The 20,245-nt window shown below is 44.0% G+C and overlaps 1 protein-coding gene across 9 annotated transcripts in view; it reads right to left on the bottom strand.

The window, feature by feature from the left end:
- LOC310896863 (uncharacterized protein) overlaps window positions 1-20,245 on the bottom strand; it is a 202,306-nt gene that overhangs the window by 19,314 nt on the left and 162,747 nt on the right. The window contains exon 1 of one of the 9 annotated variants that reach the window (XR_014581875.1): window positions 6,004-13,039. The exons of the other annotated variants lie outside the window; for them this stretch is intronic. The gene's annotated coding sequence lies outside the window, so the exon portion shown is untranslated. Of the gene's footprint in view, window positions 1-6,003; window positions 13,040-20,245 lie in introns of those variants that run through there. 9 annotated transcript variants of the gene reach the window in all.

Raw genomic sequence — 20,245 nt, forward strand, 5'->3', positions numbered from 1 at the left:
GTACACTTGTGTCATTAAATATTGATGAGTAAGATTCATTGACTGAGTTAGAGACAGTAGGATATGGCTTGAAATAAAACCCCAGGAGGGCCACACCCCCTAGTATGCCCAGGGCCATCCCTTTAAAGGTAGGACAATTATAATTAATTGAGCAATCTGACAGAAAGCATACATCCATACACTGGAGCAGAAAGTTACACTGTGCACAGAGCCATCCAGGACACTTGAAGGGTTAATACTGGTTCACTAGACCAAGGACAGTAAATTCTGCCTGTGGCTACCACCAATCTATTGTATTATTATTGCAGGCTTTAGAAACAGCTTTTAATTTTAACCCTTTCCAACCCTCTCTACTATCTTCTCTTTACATAATTGGCTTTGAATAAAATTGCATGGAATTTTCCTAGTCATACCTTTCAATTATTTCGTTTCACTTTCAGCATATACAATATTGTACGGAAAAAAAAATATCCAAAGAATCTGGGCCTTCTTCACCTATCACTTTTAACTCTTAAAGACCAAAAACATTGCCAGAAAACAGGGCCCCTTTCGTTCTGTTGTGATCAATCCCCACTATCTGCTGCAAGGATCACTGGAGGATCCCATCCACTATCTATTGGGAACCATGGTGCGAGTTTCTGGAGTTCTGACAAACACACAAACTAAATATAGATAACCTTGTCCCTCTTTCAGTCTTCCCGATACCTGCATATGTTGACCAAACTGCATTTTTAAGATGATGTACTGGGAGTTGTTCACGCCTGTAAGAGATGACAAATCAAACACACCGGACCTACTGGTTACCTCTAATGAAAAAAAATCTCATTATTGGTAACACTTTCAGCAATATGCTGAGCACATCATCAGCCCATAGACAAGCTGAAGTGAAACAACAGATGGAGAAGGGATGACACGAGGTAGTGAGGGTGATAGCAGAGGACTGACTCAGTGTCCCGGGAGGTCCTTTCCAATCCTACATTTCCGCGTTCATGTGTTCATATTGAAGTTGATGGGAGACATTTCCACCAACTTCAAAGGGCTTTTATCCAGCCCCAGTTTCATTTCTTTTCAATATATAGATGCAAGAGTAATGTCACGCATGATTTTCATGAGACGTGCTAATATACAATCAGTTCTGGGAGAAGCAGAATGAACCCAGGTAGATAAATTGTTCATCCCGAAACACCAACCATGCCGTCTGAAAAATACACCTCCTTCTATCTAAATTGCAGGTAAGTGCAGCAGCATCACAACTGAATTTACAGTCATCATTAGCCATAAACAATTATGCCAAATAAATATTATCTATTTGTACTTTTGGCAAGTTACGTGGACACAGTGAACAAATAATTTGGTCTGGGGATTGGCTCACCAGGGTTGGTCCACACCTCCAGCAGCAGCAAGGAGTGCCCCAACTTCAGTGTCCCACTGTGAAACCTGCACCCACAGAGCTTAGTGTGGAAGGTTATTTAATGGGTATGGGACAGCGCTCATTAGCCAGAGGAGCAAGCCACAAAATGCTCTGAGAAGTGTAGACATCTAATGCGGATGGCCACAGAAAAAAGGAGTGGGAAGGTAAGAACTGGGAGGCTGTATAATTACACAGTGTTTTCTTCTCCCCTCCTTTTTTTTGCATTTTTTTTTTTAACCAAACAGGCATTCAGCCTGTTCAATAGAGCCACTCCAATATGTTATCTAATGGCTTCATCTTTACTTGTGAGATTCCCCATCTGTGGCCAGACTGTGCCACTGCCTCATTCAGCTGAGCAAGAGAACAACATTCATTCACTCACTCAGATCTTAGGAGACAGGTCTTGCTCTAGAGCAACAAAAAATGAGCTGCTCCTTAGTCAGGTCTGAACCTTTGCACTTAAGCCAGCCTTTGATGAAACTTTCCTCTGGATTTCAACGCTGCTTTTTATAGCTGGGCAGTCTGCTCGCTCCCTCTGGCTGCGTCCCTTTGTTCTTTACAGTGGTATCATTCTGATCTATGTGGTGGTCTCACATTTTCCTCTTGAGGCTTCTGCATCAGCCTTGTTTTCAAAGCCAAATAACACAAGCAATGATTTATAATCTGTAATTGCTTCGGAAAGATGGATGTTCAGACATAATCAGTCCATTTTGTTATTTTTTCACCTATTACACAGTGGCTGCTTCTCCTGTTTGCATGCTTCTTTACTCTCCTTTTCTGTCTCTTTTCTCCTCATAATGTACCATAAAACTTTAAGTGATTCATAAGACATGGAAAATAGTATCATGTCCAGCTTAGTTCTCCTAAATGACAGTCATTTCCTCCTACTGGGTGCATGGTGTCTCTGAGGAGGACACCCCATGGATGGATTCAGCCACCAGGGGCACTAATACAGCCACCTGCTACAGCTCCTCAGATGTGGTGGGTCTTTCTCATGACCAGGACAGAGAAATGACCACACTCCATGAGAAAAGGGATGGTCCAGATGCTAAAGACACTAGATATGCTTCATGGATTTATCTGTATCTTCACACATACCAAAGAGGTGTCAAGCTGCTGAAACCTGTCGTGTGTCCTGTGGGTATCATGTCAGAAACCCCAGTATCAGGAAAGAGAAGGGAGAGAGATTAAGGCACATCTGAGCTTCTGCTCATTAAGTACAGGGAATGCATCTAGGAACAGCAGGCGCAGGAATGGGAAATCAGCACTGATTCAGCTCCTCATTGTAATACGATTGTAAGATGGTTTAATCGGTTGTCTTCTACTCCATTCAAGTCATGGGTGTTAAAGGCCCACAGCCAGCAACAGAGACCTTGGGGTCTTGCCATGGCCTTGCTGATGACATCTGAACAAGCAGGGAAAATCACATGTGACAGGTTGGCAACAAAACAGCTAGTTTTGAGAATAAGGGCTTAGTCCTCACTCCACTGTCATGCTCTGCAGCCAGCTAACAGCAATCCCAAGAGACCCTTTTGTGCCTCAAAATGAGCGATGCAAGGACACTGACAAATGCAGCAGACAACTTGTACATGTTGCAACACTCAATATCCAAAGCAGAAGGGTCTTGCATGAGGTCCAGCGGAGTGTCTTCATTTCTGAAGCCCCGCATGTTCCCAAAGCAGCCTGGATCCACAGGTGGCACAGGTCTGACAGAGTCAGATCGAAGCGGAGTTCCCGGACAGCCTGTATTTGGGTGCAGAGCAGCTCAGACAGACCTGCAGAATTGCTCCAGCTGACTTCATGATTATCTCATCAGTGGCCACATGTCACAGAGGAAACTCAGTCATGGTTTGCCTTAATTTACAAGTGTCATCTCCTACAAGTGGAAAGAGGAGCATGAGAACAGCAAAGCTGAACTGATTTGTTCTGGCACCAGTACTGCAATGTGGCAAGATATACCTACGACTGTCACATACAAATTTAGTAGATAGTATGCTTGCTTTTTATTTGATTTTTAGCAGGTCTCTTCACAATAAATATAAGAGCAGAATGCATAAACAAAACACTTGGCACTTACAGTTTATCTTGGTGACGGAAAATTTGATTGATGAATAATAAGTTCAGAAAGTGGCAAATGTTCAACATAGGGCTAAATAACCTTTTGTTGCCTTTTTTTTTTTTTTTCACAGCTCAGTTCTCTTAGCTTTTACTCTTCCTGCCTTGAAGTTGCTTTGTTCTAGTGCTTCATCAGCTAGTGGGAAAAAAAAAAAACCTGTCCTATTTGTTTCTTATATTTTTTCACTGATCAAGTTGCTTATTGCCAGGGAAAGACTTGAAGAGAGATCTTCTGCATGTCACATTGCTTCCTCCTTTCTCTTTCACTTTGCTGGGACAGAGCCTGTGAGGCAGACCCTCCTGCTTGCAAAATGGTAATTTTTATCCCAATTATTATGATTACTGCAATACCAAAAGAGAGGAGGGGTGCATACAGGAAAGCAGAGCGAGGTGGCTTGAAGGAAATTCCAGTCAAAGTAGGCTACGTTCATAAAGCATAGAAGAAAACAACTATTGTACAGAGAGGGAAACTGAGGCACAGAGCCTCACAGTGCATTGTGTCCAGGAGCATATAAGGAAGAGAGTGGCAGAAGGCTGGAACGCAAGCTAGACCGCGCGGCTCCCAGTCCTGTGCCTTAGCAACGAGACCACTCTGCCTCTACATGCAGGCTCAGCGAGAAGAAGGGGCAACCTTCTCGGAGGGAAATCCTTGCTGGATTAAGCACTTTGCCTGCTTTTCTCTTCTCACCCCTTTCCTCCTTCAAAGCACGGAGGATGGGGAGGGGGCAAGGCGGTGAAACGGCACCCATCCTCCCCCACTCTTCATCCCACCCCACATCCAGCGGGGTATCGGGGCTCCTCAGCGGTCCCCAAAAGCTTGCACCCTCGGCCGGGGAGGAGGGATATGATTTGTAATTGCAATACTTTCATTACTGTCTCTTAGTTCTTTGCACACTAATGTCAAGAGCTTTGTCTTTGTAGTGTTATTGGCATTTTTCATCATATTCATGAAGTGTGGGTCAATTTTCTTCAAAAGGCTCACTTCGCCAACTTGCCACAAAGACAGACAGTAATAAATTCTACTAGTGCACAGCGAAAGCTTCGTAGCTGCAAGCAACAATAAAAAGCAATGAGCTGGGTGTCACTAAGTAACTCCAGTTTACACTGCATTTTCTTCTTTTATTGAAAACTCAGAATATGAATTTATTAATGAATACACAGGCCTACTTTGAAGGGGTGTGGGGGGGTCCGAGTCAATTTATTTGGTATTCACACAGTGTGTGCCTACATTGTATTGTTTCATCATTTTATGGCCAGGCACAGCTTGTTAGGCTGTGGCCCTCCAGAAAAAAGCAGGCTCATATAGCAACACCTTGACGTAGATGTACAGCTGCTTTCACTGTGGCTGTCTCACCTTTAGCCCCGTCTGTCTACTGCCGGCTTTCATTTTCCGCATTCATACATCAATAAGCTTTGCATGCTGACACCTAATTTTGCAGGCTACTTTGGTTATGGAGGCCGTGTTTTGCATATCACTACCCACCCCCTTCTGACATCTACTGCCTTTAAAGAGGGAGAGAATAGAGAGAGCACGAAAGAGGGATTCTTTTCTTCTCAGCCTAATCAGAGATTTCTTTATATTTGTCAAAAGCAGATCTGCCAAATCAACTTTAATTGATTCTTCCACAGTTCTCGTGTATGATTTTTGAAGGACTGGGCTTGTGTTCCAAGACACAGTGTTGTGTTTCAAACAAATATGAGGTTTCTACAGCAAATCAAATTTGGATGCCAATTAGTTAGCATTTTCCATTCCAATTAAATTTGAGACCTTTCTGATTTTGAAAGACTTGTATGTCTATGCATGTGTGTATGTATGTATTCGTGTGCACCTATCTGTACGTATTCTATATATACATAAAGATATATATGTACAAAATATTTAAAGTGCCCTCGGTGCTCTAATAAGCAGGGAGGGGTTATATCCATCCATTTAAATATACATTTTGGAGGATTTTTTTCTACCTTGTTTATTTCACAAGGGCTTACCAGCCCATTCTAACCTGTTATGTGACACCGCAAAGGTTTTTACTTCTAAGTCAGGTGGCTAATGTCATTATATCGTTGACAACTCATAAAATGTTATAATCTAATAGGGCTTTCCCTCCCCACACGCACTCAGTGAAAGCTCATTGTAGCAAAGAAAGGATTAGTGGCAAAAGCAAGATTAATGGTTAAAAAAATGGAAGCAGGCGGAGTCCGGATAGAATACTGTAGCTTAAAAACAAATATAATTTGTATATTAAAATGCATCTTTATCTAACTAGATTTACTCTAAATAAGTCAAGCATACTATATAAGGTATTTCCTACTGGATACTGCATATTTCAGCAAAGCCTATGTATTTGTTTTGAGTGAATTTTAAAATAAATTTCTCAAAAATCAGGTTTTAGGCAGACTTATAACAAAGACTAAAATTGAATCCAACACTACAGTGATGGGAAGGAAACAAAAGCTTGTTTAGATCACCTAGAACTAACCTGTGCAGTCACGGTCAACCATAAAACTATCCATGACAGTATTGTGCTGCGGAGGAGAAATCTTCCTGGCACCCGGGGCTCCGATTGCCACACACGGCACAAATGACCAGCCAGTGAGTGTTACCCTCTTGGGTCCCCAAAAGGACCTCAAGACAGACAGACAACCCAGCTCCAGCAGACATCAGGAGCAGGCAGACCCACTCCTGTACTCTTCCAGGGCCTCAACAGCACCACAGCGAGGAATTCACCCCCAGCAAATCTCAGGTGGGAACAAGCACATGCCTGCCTTTCTTTGGCAAAGAGATTAATTAGTTTGTTCCTGTTATAAAACGTGAGTAAAGGAACAAAGACCTGAGCTCAATAAGGTGAGAAAATCCAGACAAAATTCACCAGCAGGGAAAAACAATAAACTTCGGGTAGGTTGGAGTTAGTCCACCCTGCATTCTCTATTCTGTCCTCCTACATATGACTACTAGCCTAAGCAACCAAAAGCAGCAAAATGAGAAATTATGATGGCTATTGAACACTACTCACAAATTCACAGTGTCGCATCCGATGTCAGTTAGCATGCCTGTTTACATAGTTGTTATACAAGGGGAAAATCTACAGTATTAAACAGCCCTCAGATTCGCATTTCTGGATAGGCTTTGTTTTCTGGAGTGTTTAGCACACATAAAATAAAATCCGTGGGAAATCTGTCTGGCATTAGATCTTTGACGGATTCATATTAGGAGAGGGTTTTTATGTGGTTTTAGATCGAATTTTTCATGAGAATTTCTCTTTACACCTGGGTTAAAACAAGCCTCTTGGGTGAAAAATGTTCAGACTTGCTGATAGCTTAAATTTTGATTTGACTGAATGGACAAGTTGAGAAGGGAAATTTCAAAGAAGTATGCAAACATTTTGAAACTTTCAAAGCAAAAATGTCTCAAGCCTTTCATATGAATTCTCTTTTCTACTGTGGTATCCTTTAATTGCTGACTTGCATAAAAACCAAAGAGGTCAATGTTGAAATAAAACTCTGAAACCAATGTTGAATGTTAAACTGGCCTTTTATGGTTTTTTTCTTTTTTTTTTCTTTTTTTTTTTTTCTTTTTAATCAGAAAAAGTCCAGAATTTCATTTTTGGTTCAGCTGATGATCAATTTTTCTTCTATATTTCAGGATGTCTGCAATAACACACCAAATCCTCTACTTATCTCCCATTGTGCTGACTTCTGTAAAAAATGTAGCCCTTCAAGCTACAAAATGATACAGGAAAAATCAGAGGACACACAATAAAGTCTATAAAATTATGAACAGTATAGGGAAAGCAAATAGAAAAGAATTAGTCATTATTTCTCACAGCATAAGAACTAGGGTGCACCCAATTACAAGGCAGCAGGTTTAAAATAGCCCATAAGAAACACTTTTACAAAGAATAACTAAATTATGCAACTTGCTGCACAGCATGTTGCAAAGGCCAGGAATATAAATGGATTTGAAACGCGATTAGACAAATTCACAGTAGAGGTCTGTGGAGGACTGCTGAGCACCACGATCTGGTGCTGCCTCGACTTTGGAAGGACCAAACGTGCTGCCTGGTCTGGGTTGGGCACCTTTCCTCTCCATGCCACATATCCTGACAGCGCTCCGGCCATGCAATCACACCCGGACCGTGACATCACCCTTGCAAAGAGAGGATGCCCACAATGCGATATCGCAGGGAGCCACGGGTTCCTCAGGGACCTCCTTTGCTGGCTGGCTGTGGTGGCAGACCCTAAGGGGAGTGGCGAGGAGGGCTCCTGGCCAGAGCAGTACCTCCAAACCCCCGAGGTAATCACACCTCTGCCAAAGGCATGTGAGCCCTTGATCCAGACCACACATGCAGGAAAAACAATAGTGCTGATGAGTGATTAGGTTTCTTTGTCTGTAAAGTGCTCATACCAAGGTGCACTTGTGTATCTGGTATGCAATGGTGCTGTATATTAAGGTCTTTATATATTTGTCACTTAAGGACACTTAATTGTAGGGTAAGCACAAAACAAGAAAATTCGAAGAGGGCCACAGGCTGTTCTGACAGCGGTGACAAGAAGTGCCCTGTTCAGCTGTAGGAACAGGCTTGAGAAATCAAGATGGGCACATGAATGTGCCGGGAGTGAGCTGTCTTTAACTGCTGGCAAAGATGAGGGCAGAGGTTTTCAACCATTTTTTGATTTATGGACCCCTAACACTTCCAGTGGAGATACGATTGCCTGTAGTAGGGAATTAAAGCCTCCTGACAAAAGGCTTTTTTCGGTTGCCTTTCAGGCACCCTTTAGAGAGGTGGCTCACAGATGCTCTAGGAGATGTGGCCCACAGCTGGAAACCTACAGGCACAGGAATGAGCAAAGAGATGGGGACAGAAACGGGGAGCATCTGAGTCTGGGGTTTAGCTTTACCACCCATCATTCCATTTCCTATCTAACTGTGATAAAAAATAATAGAAAAGACCTTCATTTTCCTTCACAGTTTTAAGGTTAACAAGGACTATTAGATCATCTGTTCTGACCTTTTACATCCAGAGGCCATCAGATTTCCTCCAGTTTATGAGTACCTCCATAAAATAACAGCCTATATTAATTTCAATCATCAGTGAGGGAAATAAACCCGCTCCAATCAGAAACGGATTTGTCTGAGGTTCAGTATGTGCCGCTATGGGCACTCTCATTATTCACATCCTTTCTAATTACTCTACTATTTTCCCTTTATATCCACAAACATGTTGTTAAAATACTGGGAATATTTAAATTACAGTGGTATCCCATTTTGGTCACACTCTGTGACCACAGTAAAAAGGGTCCCCAACGGGAAGATTTGGACAGCCTAACCAGACAAGGAAAGGAAAAAAAAAAAAGAAAAAAAAAGGGAAAAATCATCCTCCCCATCTCACATAAGTCCAAAGAGATTAAACGATTAGTCAAAAGTCACCCAAAAGTTGGTGGCAGAGACGGAGCTGAAATCTACTTTCTCAAGTCAAATCCAGAGTTTTAATCACCCGAATACCCTTCCTCTCCCTTCATTGCTTTCATTTATCATTTCAGGCTAGGCAGACTACATCGAAATGATGGCTTTGTGAAGCATAGAAACACAGTTTTACGGGCAATAAACAATAAATATGAACCTGAGAGACATCTCCACGAAACCTGCCTTCCAAAAACGAGTCCATTTTCTTTTCTTTTCTTTTTTTTTTTTCCTAGAAGATGGCAAAAGCCTTCCCTTCCCCTCCTGCCGGCACCCCTCCACCGGGCTCCGCCAGCTCCCCGGCACAGCACGTTGGCTGTGGGATGGCACCGAGTGCTCCCTCTCCCTGCCAAGATGACAAAGTCCTGGCTGGCTCAGCCACCGCCTCTGCCAGTGTACCAGAGAATCGGTTGTGCGATTTCATTTAAGCGCTGCTAACTAATTATTAACTGTAGGCTCAGCATTCAGGGTGCAGACAATGGGATCAGCCAGGCACCGCTCCACTGGCGGGGGGGCACCACCGTCAGCACGGGTTTCTTTTTAATTATTGTGCAGTGGAATCAGTCCTGGAGAAGCAAATTGAAAAGTATACAAAATTCTGATTAATAACCAGGGCGGCTTTTTTTCAGTTTTTCTCCAAGTTCCCGCCCACAGGACCCCAACTGTCTTTTCAGCTGTAGTACCAAAACCTGCATGCACTTTAAAAACTGGGATAAATCATTTTGCCTTACAGAACTGCTCCACGGCAATGAATTGTGCAGAGCTGAGCCCTAAACCAGCCTCTGAATCCAGACTTCTGTGTATTCTGTGTGTGGAACCAGATTTGAACTCTGAGGATGACTCCTGGATGGTCTTGTTTTTTGGCACCTCCAGACAGGACATAAACCACTTGACAGGTTGGAGAGGCTCTGCTCTGGACTGAGGCCCAGATTTTACCATCTCAGGCTTTTGCTTGATGCTACGCTTTGCTTTGTGTAAAGGCTGAACCCATAAGGTACCTATGTTGTCTCCTCTCCCAAGGAGAGCTATGCATCCCCAAAGGTGGGAAATCTTTGTGATTTAGAAGCTAAAAGGGTGGTTTAGGACTTGTTGCTTGTATTAACAAGTCTGTCTTGTTGAGATAATTGTGGTTGCACTTCTGTTAATGTCCAGTGGGGCAATTCAGTACTTTCTGCCTCCTTCCCAACTGCACTGAGTAAGGGAGGCTACTCTGTCATCAATGACCTAGCCCTACTTACAGTTACATCCCTAAGAATTTGACTCTCTTTAGTGATGGTGGTTGTCTGGAGGTGTCACTCCTGCTACTGAAGGCTGCATTAGAAACCACACGTGTACTGGGGAGGCTGTAGAAATCTTCTTTCTTTTCATACGGGTTCAGCTAATGGCCAATTTTCACCATGAATCCGAGGAAAATAATAATAATTTGTCCGGGAAGCATTGACTTCTATATCCTTTAGCGTTCAAGTCATACTGGCTCTGTTACCTTTAAACTGCCAAACTACAGACCAGGTCAGGTTCACTGTGAAAGTGGTTGCAGCCTCGTTCAGAAATTGGGTGCAACTCCAACCCTTAGCTTGACTTTGCAAGGTGTTTCTTCATTTCTGGCAGCCTATTAATTACCATATTCTCATCACAGAGAGAAAGCCAAGTGGCATTTTTATTCAAAATAATAGGAGAAAAAAAGATTCCAGGTCTTCTGATAGAAGTGCTTCATCCTGGAAAAGCTTCACTCCACGCAAGGGAATTCATGAGCTGTGATCTCCACTCGCTCCTACCAGAGGAGGCACCTCAGATGGCAGCTGGAGTCTCTCCTCTCTCTCCTCTTGCTCACAGTCCTTCTAACAGTGGAAACACATAATGTGCACGGTGTGCCGCTGGGCCCAGCTGAGGGCTTCACTGCCGAGGAACCGGCAGCCCTGCCACGGGCTGACCAGCACCCCGGGAGGCACAGCTTCTCCCAGACATGGAGCACACGAGCAAGGGCTGTCACGACCAGGGATAAGGAAAAGCACATTGTTTAGCTGCAGTCAGGGCAAGGATTAGAGTAAATAGGCTGCTGTATCGCACAGAGCGAGCACGTGTTAGGGTCTGAAAGTGAACTCAGCCCTTTGGTGTGGCAGCCTGTGCCGTACCTTTCCTGTAAATGGAGACATCAGAAGGAGACGACATTCCCCAGGGGCAGGGAAAATGTTATGTGAATCATGCCTGACTCTGCTCAGGAAACATCTCTCTTAGTTCTGAGTGAAATTCTATACCAAAGACATATATTTTTAAATTAATACTTTTCGTCCTTTCTACCTTCAATACTTTCGTAGTGCTTTTTCTCTAAGCACTTATTAAAAAGAAGGAAGATATAGTCTTGCACTTGGCTAATAATTCTTCCCCAATATTTCTCAATTTACCCATGCAACACTCCATCTTCCTCAAGCCTTCTGATTTCGAGTCATGATGCATTCCGACCCGGCGTCCCTGTGGTGCTGCTGCTCAGGCTCGCTGCCGTGCGGGTCGGTGTGCAGCAGGGACCCCAGTGCACACAGGCTGCCTCGCTGAGGTGCTGGGAGGAGGAAAGAGTCCTCCAAAAGGGGGGTAGGAAGCACCAATTCATTCTCGGGTCGTACCAGCTCTTACAGCGCCATTTCTCACACTCACACATGGTGGGGTGTTGTGGGATACTGTGTTTGACTCTCAACAAACTGTGTTGCTAGGACGACGTTTATTATGATACATAATGCGAATAAAGGATGAAACTGTACACAGCGCTCTGATTTGCTATAACTGTCATCTGCGATGATAGCCTCTAGTTTATACCGCAAATGAATTTTGCATGGATGGTACCGATGCTACCAAGAGCTGCAGAGGTGTATTTCACAAAGCTGCCTGGGCCTGGCACGAAGATCATGCCACTTTAAACAGCGAATCTGTTATTGTGATGTTTGTGAGAGGAGAACAAGTGGGAAAGTCACTTTCAAGTGCAGCTCAGTGCTCTTTTAATGAGGAATGGGGTCTTCTTCAGAGTCAACCAACTACTGAGGAGGAGCTGACACCCTCAGTAGTCAACATCCTCAAAACAGCTGACAGCTCCAGATAAATCAGTTTGTGTACTTCCTCCCCTTCTCATATCACCTGCAGTGACAGGAAAGCACTAATTTCCTTTGAGAGGGAGAGAGATGGATGCACGCGTGCATCCTGGGCTTGTTGATCCTTCAGTGTAAAATTAACAAAAACAGAGGCCGGGGAGAACTGGGAATAGGCACGGCACTTTGTCAAGAGGAAGGGTTTGCCGTGGTACGGCCCCATATTCATCATATGGTAATTTACAAATATGCATACGACAGAGTCACATTGCATTAGCCCCTGCAAGAAGCAGCTATGACAAATACAGGGTGTTTGGCGAGCCGACTGCCCGGCTCACAGCTGGAGCTCTGCCCCACACAGCACGGGCAGGGCAGCACCCCACGAGCTCAGCTGCCCACCGAGGGGATCCCGGGAGCTCCCAGACACCATCCTCTCCAGCAGAGCTGCCCCCATATGAGCAAAGCACTGAAAAGCTGCGATTGCAAAGTGTGGTCCCAGTCCCAAACCCGAACAATCAAGTGCCTTAAGGACCCTGGGACATGCAGCACCCTTTGGGGAGGCACTCGCTTGCTCATCCGCTGCCCAGGGCGATCAATAGGGAGTTAAGCAACGAGCGCACCCACTCACACAGACAGTCCTCACCACGCACTTTCCGAATTCATTACTCTGACGCTGTCACATGGCTAAATGATGTTATAAAAATTAGATACTGCAGGCCATTAAAAGCAGTGCACACTCTGTTCAGAAACCTACTGAAGAAACCCGCCAGATAAAACCATCGTGAAATTTCTCCCCAGCAGCCAGTGCAGCTCACAGCTCCCCCCACCAGAAGCCCCAGGCAGCAGTTTTGGCAGAGCTGCTCTCCCTTCATTTTGTATCGCCACTTCTGAGGGTTGGCTCACTCCAGCGTGCTCACCGACCCGTCACCTTCCCAGACACAGGCTCTGACATGAGGCGAGCTGAAACCAGGCAGAAATGAAAGCAAGACACCCAACCTGTTTAAACAGGAATCTGAACTGCTCCCAGCGACCCTGTCCCAGGGAGGATCTTGCCCAAAACCAGACACGCGCTGTCCAGGGCTGAAGACAGACTGTCTCCCCAGCCTCTGCTTGATGCACACTGTATTTAGGCAGCATTTAAGAGTCCGTCTCCCGCACAAGGACCTTTCAGTGAAACTAAAAAAAGAAAAAAACAACTCTAAAAATATACATGAGAATCTGAATAATTGTGTCTCTCAACTTCTGTTTTCCTAAGCTGACTATAACTGCGGTGGTGCTGTGATGAATCAGGTTACGTTAGTTAAGTCACCAATGATTTCATCATACGTATATATATTATTTCATATATATATACAAAGGGATACGATTGACGTGATCAAAGGAGACAATCACAGCAATGACATGTTGGAGCAAGAAATCTAAAAGGAGGTATTTGCCTTACAACCTTTTAAAAACAATTATGAATTCACATTTTAAATAAATATGTTATCTATATACGCATACATAAAACTATAAATACATCTAGACATGCATGCATGTGTGCACACACACATGTATAATTACATACACATGCTCCTGTGGTTTTCCGGCTAAACTACCACCATGTGTTGTACGTTATCCCAGGGCCCAGAGCAGAAAGGCTGAAACCCACCTCTGGGCGCAGGGGGGTCAGCCAGTTTCTCCCAGAGCAGAAGCCCAGAAAGCCGCCCCACACAAGGACCCCCCCATGCCTGTGGCCTGAGCATGGGAAAGCCGAGCAGCACAGGGCCTTGAGGAACAAACGAGGCCATCTCAGGGGAAGAAAGCCAGGAGCGCTGTTCCCCATCTTCTGCTGTGTACCAGGCTCTTGGGAGCTCACAGCCTTTGCAGCCTCCCCGGCTGCAGAGCGCGTGCCAGACGCGCCCCACGCAGCCCCAGGGGCCACCCCGTGCTCTGCAAGTGGCCATACCCGCGTGGGTGATGCAGAATTACACGCTTCTGGGCAGAAGCCCTCGCTTTTGTTACAGTTTCATACTAAGCTGGGTGCGTTTTTTCTTACACTGTTGAGTATTTCAGGGGAAAAGCTCTTTTGTGTGTAAATAACTATTAGGTGCTTTTTTTAAAAAGCAGAGAAAATTCATAAAAAAAAGAAGACAGAATTCATTTATATGAAAAATAGAGGGATTAAACATAGCCAATAAATTACAATAAACTGTCCACAGCGAACAATGCCACCAGATGACCATAATGGAGATCCAGTGCTCTTGTGCTTTTATTAAAAGAACAAAGCACTGCAATTAAATGTAAAATCCGGTAATATGTCATCGTACCTTAAGCATCCTTTTCTCATTCATTGAACACTGTCCTCTGATTTAATTGAAGCCTCTGGTCCCTTTGAGACAGCAATAGTCCTTACTCTAGGCCAAGTTTAGCATTTCATTATTTAGTAATCTGAGATGGAGTCATGCTATTGACTCTCAAGCAATCCTCTTTGCTTCTTATAACAAAAAGGATGCCCACAGAAATAATTGATACCACATTCTACTCTCTAGTAAATCGTCCCTTAGTGGATTGTGAAAAGAGGTTTTTGATTTAGACTTAAGAATAACAAAAGTTGGGTATATTTTTCACTGATGACCCCCATATGACATGTCCATAACCCCTTTCACAGCAGGAATGTTGGCCTAAAGGCATTTTAGCAGCTAAAATGAGTGACTAGAGGCTTTCCAGGTTTTGTTATATATATTCCATATATAAGTGATGCCTTCATACAGGAAGGCCATTTCTTTCTATAGAACAACTCACTGCAGCCCTGATCCAGCCAAGAGCCGACACTCTCCTGGCTGGTATCAGGCAGCCATCGGTGCTTAGCACCTCATAAAGGCAATCAGCAACTTACAGATTCATTACATTTTTGCACGCTGGAAATGGGCTGAGGCTGCGTGGGGCATTTGCTTTCCTACATGAAACAAGCCAGGCAAGCCCGGCACCAGCTCCAGGGCTGAGGCCCCAGCACAGCCCTGACATCAAGAATGGCGTTAACCTGTTTCCCAGCTCTGAAGCACACTGTCTTTGGGCAGAGAGCCTCTGTCAGTCTCTGGCCGCTGGCACTGGGCTGAGCCCACCCGCTTTTCCTGCTGGAAAAAAGGTGCAGGTTTGTAGAATGGCTTCAACACCCAGGAAGGAGGAACTCCCCTAACTCCTCTTGCTTAATGTGCAAGAGAGAACTAGGCAGAGTGGTGGTGATTTGTTACAGGCTCCTTGCTGTGACTATGAAATGACCAGCACTAATAATGAATGCGGGCACATGAAGTTAGTGATCCTGTACACCAAGGGTAAGCCTGCCTGGTCCACTCACTTGCGTTCAGCTCTCTGGTTCTGGCACTGGGAAAATGTAAAGTTGGTTAGCGCACAGATGAGACGTAGAGATAGGAATGCATCCAGGATTAGGACCTCAGCCCTCCCATGCATGACAAGAATCAAAAAGGAAGGCCTACCCTGACGCCTCCTTGCTTCCACACTCTGGCACCTCTTGTTCCTCAGAGCACTGAAAAAAGTGAGTTCTCACCAACTTTGGAAAAACAATGCCTATTAATCAAAAATGGCTGTTTACTCTGGAAATCTGCCCCATTGCTCCCAGGTGATGCAAGTGCAGAGCTAAGCTGGGGGGAGATAATAATAAACGCAATAAACCTGCACAGTTACCACTCACACTAATGGGAATTACACAGGTGGGTGGAGGAAGAGTCCCTTCCTGGGGCTGCATCTCATAGCCCTGACCTACGCCCACAAGCCTGCACTCCAACTCAGCTGCATATAGTTCTATAATCTATTTGCCACGTTAAATATTTCAAATTTTAAAATGTCAGGGTCAGAGCCAAAACAAAGCATTATAAGGGATAAGATTTTAATTCATCCAGTCCTGTGGGAGACATGGGGAAGAAGGAGAAATTCATGCCAATTATTTTGCATTTTGGGAGAGTTATTTGACTGTAGGGCCAACCCCTACCAGAGCAGTTTTCTGTGAGTTTTGTTTTGTTTGTTTGTTCCTCTTCTCCCAGTACTCAAATTATCTCCAGGTCCTTAGATCCATTAGACTAATTAATATTAAGAACATATGCATATGCAAATTAGGCCATGGTGCCCATATATTTCACTTTACATGACAGCTTGAAGTGTAGTTGTGTGAGTCAATCAAATGCCATAAATTTGCTATGCACAAGAGATCATTAATATTAATTGGGGCATGGGCACTGTGCAGTAGCCCATGCCACCATTAGAAATGGACCCCTCGCTTTAATTGTTCAGCAAATCCCTTTTTTTTTTTTAATCAACACCTATGTCCTGATTAAAATATGTATTTTTTTTCCCAGGTAGTCTTCAGAACAGTATCCGAATTGTATTAAAAAATACAGAGCAGACCTTTTCTAAGACAGATGGCACACAATGAGGTTAAAAAAAGTATCTTGAGATCCAACCAGCAAGAACAAAAAAAAAAATTGCTTGCATTGTTGTTTTCATTATCTTGCTTCTGTCATTTCGTGAGCTTTGTATCTTGCAAGGAAAGAAAGAAGGGAGAAAAACTGTGAAATTAATCTTTTGTGCATGGCCTGATAAAGAAGAGACATGCTCAGACAAAAGATAGACTGAGAGAAGGTACCGTGATTGATGACTAAAGTAAAGGTGTCAGAAGAGTATTATGTAAATTACTGGAGGCACAGACCATTTCAGAGAGAATGAGAGGGAGAGGGGAAGCCAGAGAGAGAGAAAAAAAGGACTGCAGAGTCGATGTCACCAAGACACTGGTCCCCAAGCGCCAATTTCTTGCCATCTTTCATCTGCTCAGACAAGCTCACCTCACTTTCTATTTGGTTTGTACAACGTAACAAAGGAGGAAAAAACTGTCAACATTAGCATGAATACAGCCCAAAAGCAGGGTTCGAGCTCACAGCGTCTGAAGTGAATCGGTGAGACGGGAACTTTAAGAAAGGCAGCCTCAGCGCTCCTACGTGTGTCGGCAGCAGCAGCGGCTGGGAGCCGATTCGCTCTCTATTTTGTCAGAATCAGGATTCAGATATACGGATCCAGTGTCTTTCTGTGTGCTTAACACCCAGCTTTATATCTCTCCGCCTTTGCACACCCTGGCACCTGGGTACTCCGACACAGGCACAGCCCGCGTGGACCCACCGGCAGCCACCTATTGAACAGGCTGGAGCTGCCCACACAGCTCTTCTGCCCGGGCACCCTTTTAACCAAACCAACACATGCACCCACAGCTGGACAGAAAGAGCAGGGAGAGCCACAGAGCTGACACCCACCAACCTCTCCCCAGAAAACCCTTTGTCGCCGCTGCCACGGCCACACACGATGTCTCTGCCGCTCTGGTCCCTTCTGCACTCCAAGGACTGTGCAGAGCTGAGCTTGTCCTGACTACGTGGCAGCCGCGAACTTCCAGAAGGAGTCAATGAAAGCACGCTCCCAAAGAATTTATACCAAGTGAAGGTAGGTTTGGTGTCCCATGCCACTGGTTTGCACATCCCAAGAGGATGATGTAGTTAATTAATGGCAGGAAAAAAGATACATATTTTTGTGAATTCACCTTTCTCAAAACAAAAAAATAAAATTGAAAAACACAGTGGGCTTTCAGAAAGTTTTCCCTTTGTTCCTGACTATATGATTAATCTGGCTCCTGCTTTAAAACCAATTATTACATATCGTCTTTTGAATTTCACCTCTGCCGTATCTTTGCCCCAATTTAATTCGATCACTGTTTTTTATTCAATAATTTCATTTTCCAAGGAAAGAAAGAACTACAAATAGACACCTATCACCACCATGGTAAGAAGTGAAAGAAGCATTCAAGGGGAAGAAAATACCAAACTGGTGTTTGATGAAGTGCCCTATTCCACCCTACATGTACTCCTGAGACACTGGGCTGAAGGTACAGGGTGTCCTCTACACACCAACAAAGTGCCCTGATAGCCACCCTATATGGTGAATCCCTGTTTTTAAGGTAGAAAGAAGAGAGAGCTGTGAGCCGAGCAGCCAGCACATGCTCACCTCCCCTGCCCATCTCCCCTGGCAGCTCAGCAAGAGTGACCCTCAGCCAGACCCTGCCCACAGACCAAACGCTGTGTGCAGGATTCGGGGTGAAGATGGCAAACCCGGCACGGCTCCCGGCAGGAATCGCTTTGGTAGGGAGCACAAGTGTGCAAATGAAGCTGCTTTCCAACTTCCTTCCTTCTGATTCAATCAGCTATCACATGGCTTTCATTTCGAGTGTTGAGAGACATTATAATGAGATTTAATAACAAATTGTTTCAATTTTGTGTCCCCTATAAGTTCTGTTGGCCAGGCAAGATAGTCCATGGAAAAAACATTTGTTTCTTCTCACTGTTTTTTTCCTTTTTCGACTCTTTTTGCACCATGAGTGCAACAGTTGGAAAAAATTTAAAATCCAAAAGAGGCAGCTATTTCTATAACATCAATTTGTCCCTTAAAGAATGAAATGACAAAATGAGTGGGGAAAAAAAAAATTAGATGTCCTGGGCACCAAGCTCTGTGCAAATCAGTTTTTAAAGTATCAGTGAATTCACGTTTTAAAGAATACTTTAGTTTGCAAGATTGAAATTCTTTTTAAGAAGAAACTCTCAAAGGAAGTTGTCATTTTAGGCTGCACAAACCCAAACCCTTCCAAAATCAGGTGCTTAGAAAAAAAATTGAAGCACTTTAATAATTTAAATTGCTCCCCTTTGCACATGCCCAGAACCCAAATCCCTTTTCTAACTGAAGTGCTTATATAAAAATTTGACAGCTCTTATAATTTTAAATTGCTCTACACTGAGTATGCCCAGAACCTTGATCACTTCCAAATTCAAGGGCTTATAAAAATTTGAAGCACTCCAATAATTTTAAATTGCAATGCACAGTGCAGAGTGATTTAAAATTATTGGACTGCTTCAATTTTTTTAAAAGGTCTTCAATTTGGAAGCGAGTCAAGCAGCATTCTAATACAGTAGTTTAAGACATACTGTACTGATCTAAAATTTAACATCTAAAAATAATGAAAATTAAACCGAATACACTATTTTAAAAGTGCGGGAGGTTTTCCCAAACACACCTAGGAAATATGGAAATCCACAGCTTCTGACTCCTTGGTCTTGCCTCTCAAATGAGTTAAGAGCGAAGAGTTAAGAGGAGACGCTCAAGACGAAACCACAGATGTAAGGTGAGCTCCAATCCGCGGGCTGGACACCCTAAAAGCCCTGCTAGAAGCCCCCAGGGACAGACGGGAACAGGAAGGGTAGGTGCTTATCCGCAAGAACCCTAGTGATGGCAGTCTGCCGCATGACAGCAAGTCTGGCAGCCGTCCCTGCAGCCATGGGGAGAATTTGCCCCTGCAAACCATTTCCTTCAGGTTGGAGAGGTGCACGGGGGGTGGGAGCTGACACCCCAGGTCGGGGACAGGCATGGCAAAGAGTAGTCGGGGCCCTGCGGTCCCCAGAGTGACGGACGGGTTTAGACTATTTACAGATCTGTTGGTTATAGACCAGCGATTTTTTGGATGGTGTTTCTGTTTCCTCTCAAACCATATGCTTTCCAGTGAGGATGCACAGCAAGTGTCCCATGCATGGTTCAAAGCACTGACTCCCCACTGCTTTGCTTCATGAAGAGTGGAAATACATAATTTCCACTAGGTTTAGTGTTAGACACTGGCTCTGTGTGTAAGTCTTTTTGGCAGCTATTTGTTTCCCTTTCAAATCTTGCCCTTTTTTGGAGGTGATTTATATTAATAAACTGTTTCGGATCAGAATTGGCATGATATGTAAAATCCATGCCTGTTTGGTATTTCTGTTGTGTATGCTTAATTTGAATGGTGGGAGTGAAGAAGACAACTCTGTTTAGTTGGCTGGAAGTCTTTTTTTGTTCCAGACATGCAAGTCTCTTCTCAGGAGTCAACTCCAACTACTATAGAGTTTCTTCAAAAAAATCAGTTTTGACATCCTGAAGATAGGGAACGAAAAGAGATTTGAAGTCACCACATTTTCCATGCATTCATGAACATCTGCAATGTAAAATTGTTTCACAACAGGGGCTAGGCTCTATTTCATCTTGTAACAAGTTGGGAATCTTGTCTATTTGCAGCTTACTCAGTCTGTTTGATACCAGGGACATCGAGTCTTCGGCTGCAAGCTTCATTTTGAAGTT

Source organism: Anser anser (assembly GCF_964211835.1).
Source record: "Anser anser genome assembly, chromosome: 3".
Classification (NCBI taxonomy): Eukaryota; Metazoa; Chordata; class Aves; order Anseriformes; family Anatidae; genus Anser; species Anser anser.